Genomic DNA, 11325 nt, shown 5'->3' on the forward strand with positions numbered 1-11325 from the left:
GGCAGAGATGCTGCCACAAGGCAAGCAACCATAGGGAGAAACGGAGTGGGTAAGTGTAATCCCAAAGGTCTACTCCTCCTCAGCAAGTGTGGTGAACACAACCTCACTATCACCAACACCTTGTTTAGGCAGGTCGACAATTTTAAGGGTTCGTGGCAACACCCACGATCCAAACATTGACATCTCATTGACTACATCATTGTAAGAGAAAGAGATCGCCGAGATGTCCTCATCACCCGAGCCATGCGTGGCTCAGACCACTGGGACACGGATCATCGGCTCCTCAGGGCAAGCTCCCACTTCACGTCGTCCCAAAAGGTGAAGGCAACAAGCCTCCAGAAGAGGTTTCAACAACAAGTGTCTGGAGGATCCAGCGGTACCACAGAGAGAGAGAGAGAGAGAGAGAGAGAGAGAGAGATAATTGTTATAATTAAATAGATATAATTCATTTGAGACAGTATATAAGGGGTCAGAGCGTGAAGTTACTTAATCAATATCTAGTTAAGACAAAGTGCAAAGATAAATTCACTAAAGGAAAAATGTATACACAAATACAAGTTAAACATAGTGTAAATAAACAGTCACGAATAACGAAGTTAATGCAAATTTAAAACGAAATGTCAATAACAGAAAGAGGAAGTGTAGTAAAATAATACCAGTAAAAGCAAAATAAATAAAGACGGAAACACAGTGAGATGAATAGACAGACAGACAGACAGACAGACAGGGAGAGAATAGAAGACATGAAGGACAACAAGAGTACGTAAGGAAACTGGTATTAGTATGAAGGAGGAACATGACAGCCTTTGCCACTAGCTTTAGAAGTTTCTCAGGGGAACACAGAGTCTTCCTCCACACACACACACACACACACACACACACACACACACATAGGAAACAACTGAGTTCGTTTGTTCATATTCACTATCACACACAAAGAGCCACCACCACTCTTCCACCACGAACCTACAACACACTCCTCCTCCCCCGTCAACACACTCCTCCCTACCCCATCAACACACCCACACAAACACGCGAAATATTCAATAAGTCTTTTATTATTGGACATTAGTAGATCATTCGTCGCCTCTCTCAGATGTAGGAGAGTGTTGCACCATCCTCCATCATCCGCCTCACTACTAGTTCTGGTGAATCATGCGCCCTGAGGTTACTACTTCATGCCGTTAATCGTGGTTGGTGTCTAATTATCCTGTTATACGATATTTTTTTTTTCGTCCGCCTGTTTAGTAGTATGGAGGGGTGAGGGGTGGTAGGAGGGGATGGGGGAAGGGGATGGGGGTGGGGAATAGTAGGTGAGGAGTTGGGGAATGGGTTGGGAGAAGGAGGGAGAGGTGGGTGAGAGGATGAGGGGAGGGTATGGCTCTGTTAGTCATTCTTGTATGATTCATGAGTTTAAAAGGTAGTATTTTTTTATTCGAGCTTGTGTGTGTGTGTGTGTGTGTGTGTGTGTGTGTGCGTGTGTGTGTGTGTGTAGTGTGTGTGTGTGTGTGTGTGTGTGTGTGTGTGTGTGTGTGTGTGTGTGTGTGTGTGTGTGTGTGTGTGTGTGTGTGTGTGTGTGTGTGTGTGCGTGTGTGTGTGTGTGTGTGTGTGTGTAACTCGTCTTTGCTTACATGTTCTTTCATTCTCAGGAGTGAAGCAAATTACGGTGGTTTTCGTTGGTAATTTGCGACACGCCAGTTCACGATTCAAGGAGACTTGTTGGCTCCTGGACCCAAAACCTAACCTAACTTAACCTTACCTTACTTACCCTGAACCTAACCTAACCCAACTTACCCTGAACCTAACTTAACTTACCCTAAACATAACTTAACCTAACTTAACTTACCCTGGTCCTAACTTAGTCTAACCTAACTTACCTTGAACCTAACCTAATCTAATCTATCTGATCCTAAACCAACCTAACCTAACTTAACTTACTCTGAACCTAACTTAACCTAACTTAACTTACCCTGAACCTAACTTAACCTAACTTAACTTACCCTTAACCTAACTTAACCTGTAACTAAATCTGTAGTATCTGGTCTATTACCTAAAATTTATATCTTGAGCATTAGACACCTCAGGGTCACCTAATTACATTTCCGTGTTTGGACTTTTCATTCATCAGTTTCCATCATCATTGCGACAGTTGTATTTATAAGTGTAAATAATTAATGAGACAGGGTGTTCCTTCTCACGTCGATGTTCGCACCTTGAAATTATTTACGTTATATCCTTGGACTTTGTTGATTTTGTAACACCTAAAGAAAAAAAAAGTTTTGTGGCCAGGTATTAAGATTTGGGCTGTTGGCACCACACATCAAGAAATAAGTAGATTAACACACGTAATGTTCATCCATATATGCATAACTGCTTTCCTTTGCCAGTAAGGTTCGAACCATCATCACACAGTATGAGAGTCGACAGATTTTCCACTGAGCTACTACATGTTTTGATAATATTTTAATCATCGTCTTTTTAATTCATTGTAGGTGTCCAGTGATCAGTTCTGGCACACATCACCTGAGATTACCTTTCCATTAAGGCCATCAATACACGAAGGAATACACTTTAGGAATTATGTTACCGCATGACTGAACTAACGACAGGTGTATGTGTATTGTGTTAGTCGCGGTGTATATCTGACAGCTAACATGGTTGATAGTCAATACGAGTGTTCAGATATACACTCTAACAGTCACAGTACTGGATGATACCTGGTGGCCCGAGCAGGTGGTATGACAGGTAGTGCTGGACACATACATAAGACACAAACTCTGGAGTCACACATTACCACAAAACATATTTATATACACCTGACATACGTATCCACCACATATGCAAGACACATACACCTGTTTCACATATTCATGTTACCTACAAGAGACATAAAAATACTACTACTACTATTACTACTACTAATAATAATAATAATAATAATAATAATAATAGCAGGTCTTTAGTTTCTCAAGATAATTCACGAGCGCTCGAAACACTACAAAATCACAGACGCTTCCTAAAACCTGCAATTCTCCATCACTATACCCTCTTCAGGATCATAAGCAATTAAAATAAGAAAGGTCTTAGGTTGTTTCTTAAAGACCTCCACAGACGTTAGCTGGTTTATGGATGCAGTCAACCGATTGTACAGTCGCCTGCACTTATACATGGCACAGTGGCTGGCGCATTTTGGCACTCTGTGTTTGTTTACATCATACTAAAACTCCCTGACGAACCTTGCAATAGTAGCGAGACTAAGGATGCTAAATAGTCATTCCACAGAGCTGCCACATCTAAAAAAACGCGCCAGTAACTGTACCAGGTATAAGTGTGGGTTACTGTACAATCTGGGTGTTGTACAGGAAAAGGACCGGACAGCAAAAGAACATTCCCGTACTGCTGTAGGTTCCTCAAGGAGTGAAGGATCATCACTACTACGCAAAATCATTTCGGAATTTGTGGTCAGTGGAATTATTAGGTTGGACAAATACTTAGCCTCACCAAACATAAGTGCTTTAAAAGTTATTAGGCAGAGTTCAACTCTATACTAGCCATAATAGGAGGCCAGTGCAATTCGACCAAGAATGGGGTAGTAGGAGTCCTCGGTGGGAGTACATGTAGTACTAGTGTTGTAGTGAACCTGTAGTACTGGTGTTGTAGTGAACCTGTAGTACTGGTGTTGTAGTGAACCTGTAGTACTGGTGTTGTAGTGAACATGTAGTACTAGTGTTGTAGTGAACATGTAGTACTGTAGTGTAGTGAACCTGTAGTACTAGTGTTGTAGTGAACATGTAGTACTGGTGTTGTAGTGAACCTGTAGTACTAGTGTTGTAGTGAACATGTAGTACTGGTGTTGTAGTGAACCTGTAGTACTGGTGTTGTAGTGAACAGGTAACAATTAATTAATTATTTATTAACTTATCTATCTTCGTATGTCTGTGTCTATACATTTATCCTTGTCCTCGTCTGTCTATCTATCTTTCTATTCATATTTCCATGTTCCTGTCTACTGTACTACGTCTCGCTGATATTAAACATTGACACATTCCTGACCACTGCTCGTGCGTGATCAGAATAACACGAATTTTCTGAAGCAAGAGACGAACAGAATTATTGTATTAGCCGCTGGAGAATTTACGGTCATCAAGTGAGAATTGGGACCAGAAGTAATGCCCAAAATAATTCTCAAGGTGCTGGGAATGTTGTAGTGAACATGTAGTACTAGTGTTGTAGTGAACATGTAGTACTGGTGTTGTAGTGAACCTGTAGTACTGGTGTTGTAGTGAACCTGTAGTACTGGTGTTGTAGTGAACATGTAGTACTAGTGTTGTAGTGAACATGTAGTACTGGTGTTGTAGTGAACAGTACTAGTAGTGACATGTAGTACTAGTGAACCTGTAGTACTGGTGTTGTAGTGAACAGGTAACAATTAATTAATTATTTATTAACTTATCTATCTTCGTATGTCTGTGTCTATACATTTATCCTTGTCCTCGTCTGTCTATCTATCTTTCTATTCATATTTCCATGTTCCTGTCTACTGTACTACGTCTCGCTGATATTAAACATTGACACATTCCTGACCACTGCTCGTGCGTGATCAGAATAACACGAATTTTCTGAAGCAAGAGACGAACAGAATTATTGTATTAGCCGCTGGAGAATTTACGGTCATCAAGTGAGAATTGGGACCAGAAGTAATGCCCAAAATAATTCTCAAGGTGCTGGGAAAAAGTTGAGGATATGTATGTACAGAGTTTATGAAGAATAGTAAGTATAGAATAATTATAGGAGATTAAAGTGCATTTAATTTTATTGTATGTATGATATTTTTTATGTATTCAATGTGTATAATTCTGTTTATATGTGTAATTCTTCAGGTTTTTGTATGCAGTGTCGTGATATTTTTTTTCAGTGGTGAACCTAACTTAACCTAAACACACCACACCACACCACACCACACCACACCACACCACACCACACCACACCACACCACACCACACCACACCACATCACACTACACTACCTACACCACACCACACCTTAAACAAAGACTACTCTACCCTCGTGTCTGAGTGTAAGTATGGTGTGTGGCCTTCCAGTTTACACCAGCTTAAAGTAACTCTACTGGTTTATGGAGACATAACCCAACCTTGGTATATACAAGCACTCATTTTTATGTTCGATGAAAAATTTGCTTAGCACATCGTCTGTAGAATTCCTGAGATGGCAACCAAGTCTTCCTAAATATATACACACTCTCTCTCTCTCTCTCTCTCTCTCTCTCTCTCTCTCTCTCTCTCAGGTTTGTGTCTACCTATCCTTATACCGATGTAATTATCTATCTCACTATCTCTATCTCTCTCTCTTTCTCACTGGGAGATAAGAGAGAGATAATCTAGTCTTCAACTTAACCAATTAGACTGGGTTCGAACGCATAAATGGTACCAAGGTTGTTGTCCACGTCTTCAGAACTGATTCATCACCAACAGAACCGAACCCATGAATGTGGAACCAGTGAGAGTTCTTGGGAGAATCTCTATCAATGTCCCCAGTCGTGTAAAGGATCCATCTGTCGCGTGTAGAACCCCAGCAAGTTGTGTTCATAGGTTCTTGGTTCTTCAGCCTTTCCTTGAAGAACCAAAATAAGGGGTTCTTATTATGTGAGTGTTTAGGAATAGTCTCCAGTCTGTTGAACCTAACTTAACCTAACCTTACCCCTTCCCACCATCAATTGCCTATAGAACCCCCAAAAAATGTGGTCCAAAGTCACCTAGTTCTTTCCTCATAGAAATTAGAACCAGTTAGAGGGTTCATGATATTCCAACCAGAATTACACACAATTTCCTGGGAATATTCTGAACTTATAAAAATTTCATACAATTATCTGGAAATATTCTAAGCCAGGACCTCACAAGACCACATTGCAACACTCAAACCAGAATCTCAAAAACCCTATGCAAATATTCTTACAACTTCTCGCGTCTGCAGCAACGAAAACAAAATAGTGTTGGCGTCGCATTTGACTTATCTGCTATCGATTCCTTGTGCTTGATATACACACACACACACACACACACACACACACACACGCACGCACATACACGCACACGCACACACACACAGAATAGGACCAAAGAGGTGAATTACTGTAATGTTCAGCAAATTCCACCTCTCTCTGTTCTGTTAAAGTGGTGTAGATATTCCCTCTCAGGGAGGGTAAGGGAAGGGTATAGGGTAAGGGAGAAGTAAGGGGAGAGGGGGAGGGTAAGTGAGGGAGGAATTAGGGAAAGAAGAAGAGAGTAAAGGAGAGATAGGGAGAGAGGGACAAGGAGAGAAAGATACAGAAAGACAGATAGAGAGGGAGAGAAGGGGAGAGGGAGAAGGTAGGTGAGGGAGGGATTAAGGACAGAGAAAGGGGATAAGGGAGGGATTAAGGGAAGGAAGAGAGAGAGGAAGAGACAGGAAGACAGAGAGGTAGACGAAGACAGGGAGAGAACAGGAGAGGGAGAGGATGAGGGTGAGAGAGTGAGGGAGGGATTAAGGGTAGGGAGGAAAAAGGACAGACAGCCAGACAAATAGACAGACAGACAGACAGGGAGGGAGACAAGACAGAGAGAGAGAGAGAGATAAAGGAAGAGAAAGAGAAATTTCTGTAAACACGTGTATAGTCTATTGACTAAAACACACACACACACACACACACACACACACACACACACACACACACACACACACACACACACACACATACACACACGACACACACACACACACACACACACACACGAATATAATATTTAAATTGTGTTTGGTTACACCTTATATGTATGTATTCATTCTTACAAGACATAAAGAATCAAGGTAGAAGCAATCCCTAAATCCGGAACTGAATTTCTACATCAAAACAAACAATTTTTCGGACAAGCCTCGTCGATAACACTCGCGACGACAAGAGCCTCTACCGGCCGGCGCCCTCACCAGATGTAAACTTGTCCCGTTACTGAAACTCGCGTACCTTTTTTTTTCCTTCCCAAATTATAAGGACAGGTAAGATAATATTACCTGTTATGTATTACCTCGTGGAAAACATTGACGCCAAGATAAGTTGTAACTCAGTGTAGAATCGGGTTGTATAAGATCAACAACAACAACAGCAGCAACAACAACCACAACCATAACAACAATAATAACAATAAATTTGGTAGTAATATTAACAAGTACCTTTGACATAATAATTATCGCCATAGAGAGTTTAATCTTTTTGGGATAGAATTTAACCCATTCCATCTTTTTATATATGAACGCCTGCGTCTACCCATTGCTTAATTCTACCAGTAAAGAAACGTATATATTCCTACAGCTTCCATTAAGATTACTTCCTCTTCCTTGTTTATACCCAAAGGTTGTATTAATCTGCAGTGTTCTATCCGCAGTTCCTTTGTACCCCTGATACACTATACCAGTAGTGGGTTATGTTACTGCACGATCGAGTTTTATCATCATCCTCCTGTTCTCCGCGTATAGATATATCTTTTTTTCTTTCATTTCTCTTTATTTCTCTCTCTGTCTGTCCGTCTGTCTGTCACTGTTTATATTTCTCTCTCTCTGTCTTTCTCTGTCTTTCTCTGTCTTTCTCTATTTCTTTATCTCTCTCTTATCCCTTGCATTTTGATCGCTAATTATTATTTTCTCCTTATTCTCTATTTACCTTTACAAGTCGGAATATGAATATGTATGATTATTTTTTAAGAATAAATTTAATATTTATTCATGACGTTTCCTTTCTCTTCTCTCTTATATACAAATTCAAGTTTATAAAAATCTCCTCTACGATTTCTTATTTTATCTATTCTAATCGCTAGTGTTTATTGTTTTATTTTTATTTTTATTTTGTTAGTCAAGTTTTTACCGGTATATTTACATTATTGTTTTTGTTTTTCTGTGTTTGGTATTTATTCTTGTTCTCTCTCTCTCTCTCTCCTTATCGTATTCTCTGCATATATCATTCGCCTCTTCTCCTGTCCTTTGTGATAAATATTTTTGTTATTGTTCAACGAATCGTATTTCCTCTCTATTTCCTTCGTTTATTATGAATTATTGTCGGATTATCCTCATTTCCTCTCTTCGCTAAACTTAATTTATCATTCATTACCAATAACTCATTATTTATCTCATTTCCTCCCTATTCCCTCCGTTTATCACCAGTTATCGCCAATTCCTCCCTATTCACTCTCTTCACTTGACGTAACTCCTACTTCAATTTCCACACTATTACATATTTCTCCTCTACATATTATCATTCCTACCTATTCCCTTCATTATTAACCAGTTATCACCATTTCTTCCTATTCCATCCATTTATCATCAGTTATCACCAATTCCTCCTCATTTCCTCTCTTCGCTGTACATAAGGGGAGTCATTAGTCATTTTACTATAGCGCAGGTCATTAGGATAACCTTGATTAATGAGTTGACTGTGTAGTAATTATTATCCCCCTCGTTTACTGGGTGTGGGTAGCTGATGATCTATTTCTAACCACTCATCACTCAGTATGTCTGTTTGTCTGTTTATTATGGGTTTTTGTTCTTTTTATTATCTGTCTCTTTTTTAGTGTAGGATTACGTTTATTTCTTTGTATCGTATGTATGTATGTATGTATGTATGTATGTATGTATGTATGTATGTATGTGTGTATGTATGTGAACAAATGACAAAGTACTTACTGTTGTTATTAAGGTTATTCAATACGATGACCTTACCCCATTAGGTACATGAAATACTAAGAAGAAAATCCTAGACATTCTCACATGAAGGGGAGGCAACCGGAGGGGGGAGGTGGGGTACCGGAGAGGGGGGAGGGGGTACCGGAGAGGGGGGACGGGGTACCGGAGAGGGAAGGGGTACCGGAGAGGGGAAGGGGTACCGGAGAGGGAAAGGGGGGGTGTCTTCTATTCCTCAAAAACTCTCTAAAGTCTAAGGAAGTGTCAAGATCATATGACAAAATAAATGAATATGAACAAGCTGTGACTGACACCTTAATGCATTCCTAGGGTCTGGGTTCTGTCCATGTTACCAGAAATTAGCCAAAACATTGAATAAAAACACATCTTCATGACCTTCCCATAAAACGTAGAATCTTTGTCGTGTGATGTGGTAAAATTATTTCAACACCTGTAGCGGCAACTGGTTTAGCCTACACCACCACCACCACCACCACTGTCTCTTTGAATACAGGGTCACCTAGTGTTACCCTTTGTTTTTACTAAACCGTCCCACCCAGCTAGTTCAAAGACCGTTTCAGTCAGATATCAGTTAGTTCAGTCAAGCATCGTCCCAGTCAGCTATCAGTCAATTCAATCAACCGCCGTCCAAGTCAGATATGTCAGTTTAGTCAACCACCGGGAGTCCGCTATCATTCAGTTCAGTCAACCACCGGGAGTCCGCTATCATTCAGTTCAGTCAACCACCGGGAGTCCGCTATCATTCAGTTCAGACAACCACCGTCCCAGTCACTTATCAGTCAGTCCATATGAAATGCTCCCCTGAGGTCACTGCTGATGTCTTCTCTGAACACCGTTGCGTCAGGGATAATTAATTAAGGATAATTAATCAACAGGTAGAGATTAACATTTATAATCGTGGAATTATTTGATGAGGTCGTTGTTATATTATGTAACTCAATAATGACAGCTGGCCATGTCAAGGGCAAGAAGTACGTGACCGCTTGACTTGTCTGACTACATACAGGTAATTGGAGGTCACTTAATGAGTGTTTGTTTTGTGATCACCTGAAGAATCTCCATCCAGTTTATTTTACCTAACCTAACCTAACCTAACCTAACCTAACCTCCCCCTCGCAAATGGTTTTAGAATGATTAACCATTAGGTAAAAATAATCTGGGATAACGATTCTTCAGTAACTCCGATTTTTTTTTTCTTATTTAACCTCAAGACCCTCATTTAAGACCTCTCAATATGTGGGTCTTGTTCTAACCTCTCAGTCTCGCATCATCTCCCCGGGGGAAAACTCATCAGAAAATCATGAGTTATTAAATAAAAATCAATATTAATCTCACTGAACGTTTATAAAGAAAATCCTCATCTTGTGTCTTATATCAACACCTTTATAACACCAGTCTACTTTTTCTTAAATGTTTGACCAAAAGAAGAAAAAAAAATCAGTTTACAAGTCCTTAAGATTTCGTTCTTTTCGGGGAGGAGTGGGGAACATTAATTAAGTTTGGTGGTTCTTAACTGGTTCGATGATTCTTAACTAGTTCGTTGGTTCATAATTGGTTCAATGGTTCTTAACTGGTTCAATGGTTTATAATTGGTTCAATGGTTCTTAATTAGTTCGATTGTTCATAAATGGTTCAATGGTTCATAATTGGTTCGATGGTTCATAATTGGTTCACTGGTTTTTAACTGGTTCACTAGTTCTTAACTGGTTAACTGGTTCTAAACTGCTTCAGTGTTTCATAATTGGTTCGATGGTTCTTAACTGGTTCGATGGTTCTTAACTAGCAAAGGCGCTTGTCTGCCTCGTTATAAGTCGGGCTAACTCGAAAGTATTGCCACCTTCTTGTGTGGTGCTCCTCCAAGCATTACGGTGTGGAGTGATCGTCTCCCAGGTGAGGGGGTCGATTTGGCACTTTTTCAGGTTTGTCTTAAGACTATCCTCATACCTTTTCAGCTGCCCGCCAGCGTTACTATTTGTTAGGTGACTGGAAAGTAGCTGCTTTGACAGTCTGTCGTCCACGCGAATAACATGGCCAGTTCAGCGTAGGCCTTCATGTATATTGGTAGCCTCGATGCTTCTACAGTTAGTGTCAGCAAGAATACTGGCAATTTGGTTCTCTTGTCTTCCCAGTGAACTCGAAGGATGGTACGCAGACCACGCTGGTGAAAGTTTTCAAGTATCTTGAGGTACCTCCTGTATATGATCCATGTACTTGCTGCCTTTAGCAGGGTGGGGAAGACCACTGCTCGATATAAGTTGTAACTTTGTAGATAATTTCAGCTCCCTACAGCTGAATACACGGGTACGGAGTCTGCCAAAGGGTTGATATGCACAACTGATCCGATGTTGAATCTATTCATCGATGTCCGCGGTGGTGGACAGGTGGGACCCGAGATACCGAAAGTGGGTAACATTAGTGAGGGTAGTACCGTTAAGCTGGGTGGATGGTGGAGATGTGGCTGAACCAGGGGCAGGCTGAAAGAGAATCTGAATCATACATACATTCACCTCAAGGCCGAAGTGTGCATACACATCTGTATAGGTGTTTAGGATCTCCTGTAGGTCGCGTTCAGTGTGAGCA

This window comes from Homarus americanus, unplaced genomic scaffold, assembly GCF_018991925.1.
Source record: "Homarus americanus isolate GMGI-L3 unplaced genomic scaffold, GMGI_Hamer_2.0 scaffold30535, whole genome shotgun sequence".
Lineage (NCBI taxonomy): Eukaryota > Metazoa > Arthropoda > Malacostraca > Decapoda > Nephropidae > Homarus > Homarus americanus.